Here is a 4,676-nt window from a genome sequence, read left to right as displayed (position 1 = left end):
CTGGATCTGACCTTTTCTGAGGTGTTTTAAATATACTTAGGCTGTATTTACACTTATTGTTAATGAAGCGCTGTGATGCATATGCAGCACTTCTTTAGGCAAATTCTCCCCTGCGGCAACTTTAAAGTGTCAAACTTCGAAGTTCTGGCATGCCCTGCAGCCATGGGGACTTTGAAGTGCCTGTGCTCCTCAAAATTTTGAGGAGTAAAGGCACTTCAAAGTGCCGCAGCCACACAGCATGGTGGGAATAAGGGGACTTCGAAGTAGGCGGGGTCCTTCTGAAAAGGAGCCCCGTCTGGATGAGCCGTGCGGCGGCGAGCCGCGTCAATTTCGAAGTGCCATGGCCGCCCGCATGCTAATGAGGCGCTGAATATGTATTTCAGTGCTTCATTAGTAAACTTCGAAATGGCCATTTGCATGGCCATTTCAAAGTTTGGGGCTAGTGTAGACACAGTCTTAGAGATTTTTGTTATCAAAATCGCATAGGATTTCTAACGTGTCTTTAATAACCAGTTTACTTTTCTCAATTTATACTTATTTTTGCATTTCTGGCATACTGGACAGTAAGTATGACAGTTTTATGTTTGTTTAGTTCATTTCTCTTCAATTTTCAGGTTTTCATGCCCTAAAAATACTTTAGGATGGCATCTGTTTACTTTTAGAACATGTCCCTGCTGGAATTAAAACAGGCATGTTTATTGTACTGAGATTTTTATAAGCTAAATTTTAGAAAGTTTAAATATTGAGGCAAACTGCCCCAGACAGTCCCCCTAAATCAGCGTTTCCCAAACTGTGTTCCATGGAACACACTGATGTTCTGTATGATATGAATAGGTGTGCTGTGAAAAAATGTCAATGACAGCAGTATTTTTCTTTCTAAAATATGAAATAAGAAATTATGCACATACCTAAAATATGAAGATATTTGAATAGTATTTAGATTGTAGGTATACTTGTAGATATACTTGTAGGTAACTCATTCATAATAGTATAGTTATTATGCAACTCATGCTAAAAGAGATACTAAAACACTCTTTCCATTAAAAAAACTGTCAAATGTTACTTATTTTTATTTTTCAGTATTTTTCTGTAAAAATAACATTTATAAAAACACAAAATTTAGACCTATTTTTCCATACCTAATTTGTTTCTTTTTCATAAAAATGTTCAAGCTTTAAGGAAGGACAGTCCTTTGTTGAACAATATTGTTCTATTTTTGTACAAAAGAACAACACTAACCATCCTTTTAACTATTATATGGATGTTTAGTTTTGGGTTTTTCCTTCATTTTTAGTTTTTATACTTAAAGGCTGGGTCTACACATGCCCCTCCCTTTCGAAAGGGGCATGTTAATGAGCAGGTTCGAAAGATGTTAATGAGGAGCTGCAATGAATATGCAGCGCCTCATTAGCAATAATGGTGGCCGCGGTGATTTGAAAGTGAGGCTTTTCGAATCGCGTGCCGCCCGTGGAGATGGGACCTTCCAAAAGGACCCCAACCCAGTTTTCGAAAGCCCTTCTTCCGATCAAAGATAGGAAGAAGGGCTTTCAAAAACTCCGGGGGGTGGGGGGGGGTTCTTTCGGAAGGTCCCATCTCCACGGGCAGCATGCGATTTGAAAAGCCGCACTTTCGAATCGCCGTGGCCACCATTATGCTAATGAGGCGCTGCATATTCATTGCAGCACCTCATCAGCATCTTTCGAACCTGCTCATTAACATGCCCCTTTCGAAAGAAAGGGGCACGTGTAGACCCAGTGAAAGGGTTGCTAACTGTTCTGCTATCAGAGGGACATTAGGGGTGTGTCTACACTTGCATTCCTCTTTCGAAAGAGGTATGCAAATGAGGTAAATTGAACACAAATGAGGTATAAATTTGCACATTCAGCACCTCATTTACATATTCTAATTTCAAAAATGCTTCTTTTGAAAGAAGAAAGCCAGTGTAGACACTGCTCTTTCGAAAGGAAACGCCATCTTTGAAAGAATCCTTCTTCCCTTTATTTAATGTGAAAAAGGATTCTTTTGAAGAAGAGGTTTACTTTTTGAAAGAGCAGTGTCTACACTGGCTTTCTTCTTTTAAAAGAAGCTTTTTCAAAATTAGAATATGCAAATGAAGCACTGAATATGCAAATTTGTACCTCATTTGCATTTTCGATGTACCTCATTTGCATGCCTCTTTTGAAAGAGGAATGCAAGTGTAGACACACCCTACTTGTTCATTCAGATGATTTTGTTATTTTTTTGTTCTTTGTAAAATAAAAGGCATCTAAAAATTAACTCTTAAATTTACTTTTGAGCCTTATGTGCGGCAATTTTTCGGTATCAACCCCATCCCCTACCTCCCAGACCAGTATCTATGTGCTCCATCAATATATTCCAAGCCTAAAAGTTTTCCATGGCCAATTTAGTTTGGGAAACGCTGCCCTAAGAAATTTATATGGAAAGGGAATATTTTGATAATTTTGTGCCTTCATATAATATGTAATAATACATAACTGTAAAAAGTATCACAAGTGTGGTATTCCGTTTAATACTCATTATACATACTTTCTTTGTCTCCTTCAGTTTTCACTTCAAATAAATAGCTGTTAAACTTATAGTTTTTTAATTTCTTATTGATAATCTTCCTTTTAAAAGGAAAGTATCTGTATTAAATTCCAGAATGAAGGCGTTAGAAAGAGAAGTCCTTCTATTTATTAAAAATAGGGGTATAGCAAACATAGTAGTAATACAAAGTTCCATCATACCATTTCAGCAATTTGCTTCAAATGAGGACTATAGCATACTACCTTATAGGCGAGGGAGACTGTAGGTATTCCTGTTCACTAAATCTTTGTGTTTGAACACTGAAGCCTGTTGAGATTGAGGCATAAATTATCAGGCAAAGTTTTTAATACTCTTTGGCTGTGGCTACACTCACCCCTGCCCTTTGAAAAGGGGATGCTATTGAGCCATTTTGGCAGATGCTAATGAGGTGCTGCCATGAATATGCAGCACCTTATTAGCATAATGACAGCTGTGTGTGTTTCGAAACGCACACTGCTCGTGTAGATAGACAAGGACCTTTTGAAAGGACCTCCCCCAGACTTCGAAAGCACCTTCTTCCCATTTGGTTTTGGGAAAAAGGGACTTTTGAAGTCCAGGGGGTCCTTTCGAAAGGCCATTGTCTACATGACCAGTGTGCGTTTCAAAAGTGGCACTTGTGTAACGTGTATGACCACCACTATGCTAATGAGGTGCTGCATATTCATGGAAGCGCCTCATTAGCATCTGCTGAAGTGGCCCCTTAGCATCCCCCTTTCAAAAGTCAGGGGCTAGTGTAGCCACGGCCTGTATGCTTGTTCAGTGAGAAAGAGAGAGAGCAATCTGATGGCAACAACTTTCAAACATAACAGCAGAACCAAGCACAAAAAACTATTATTGTTCTTCTCAAACCTCAGCTGGAACCTGCACTTCTCCTACTATTCTTCCAGTAAGCAATAAAAGCTACTGTTTAACCATTCTCATTGGGCTTTTCCATATCCAAGGAAAACTTCCCTTATAGCATAGGAGCTTCATTAGAAAGCACACCAAATCCTGGATCTTGGCAGGGGGCTGGACAAGATGACCCTTGTGATCCTTTCTACTCTGGTTCTATAATTCTATAAAACAATAAAAAGGTGTTCTAAATGGAGGCACTGCATTTCTCCTCCTTTGTTTTTATTTCTAAAGCCTGAGTTTCAGAAACTGGGTGCTATAGTAACTGCCTGGGGTTAGAAACCTTTTTGTTATCTCCACCAAGTGGCCTTAACTCATTGGTTTACAAAAGTGAAGTTGCTATCATAGACACAGGTATTGCTACTAACTTAAATTTGTCATCAGAACAAGTCACCAGAAAGACAATTTAAAGTAACAGTATTTTCGTATTTTGGAATTTTCCCTCCTTTTTTGATACTCCAAAATACGATTAACTAGATTAATAGATTCCAAGGCCACAATTGACCACTGTGATCATCTAGTCTTACCTCCTGAATAACATAGGCCATAGACTTTTCCTAGAACAATTCCTAGAACATATATTTTTTAGAAAAGCATGTATGACTTATTTCCTGTCAGAATGTGGCTAACTTCAGCTTCAAGATGTGGGATTGTCGGGGGGAGCAAAGGACCAGAGCCTCTGGGAGTCCTAGGGGACTAGCATTGCTCCAAGCCATGTTAGTCAGGGCAGAGGCAAGACTGCCTGCCACACTCACTGGTGGAAACAGAGTGATGTGGCTTGGAGAAGAGTGAGCTGGGGCATGTTGCTCTGCTGCCAGCACCAGGTCCCTGCTAGATTGTGGGGCAGTGTAACTGGAGGAGAGCACTTGGGAGAAAAGGTGAGGGGAGGGCAGAGTACGGGAAAGAGATGGGGCGGGAGTGGAGCAGAGACAAAAAAAAGTAAGAAGAGGCAGGGCTTAACCTGGCGTAGAGGGGGCATTGTCCCCACCTTCCCCCAGGTGGCATGGGGGGCAGACATATGGCTGATGGTCCCCCTCCTGTGTGTCCTTCTTCAAAAGTTACCTCCTATTAATCAAATTACCCCTTACTCTTCTCTTTAGGACAGAACTGCATAGCACCAATACAAACAGCAAACAATTGTGACAAAATGATGAGAGTTAGCAAAACTGCAAGCAACAGGCACAGGAGCCATTACTAAA

This window comes from Carettochelys insculpta, chromosome 4 (assembly GCF_033958435.1).
Source record: "Carettochelys insculpta isolate YL-2023 chromosome 4, ASM3395843v1, whole genome shotgun sequence".
Lineage (NCBI taxonomy): Eukaryota > Metazoa > Chordata > Testudines > Carettochelyidae > Carettochelys > Carettochelys insculpta.
Note: the sequence above shows the minus strand (reverse complement) of the source record.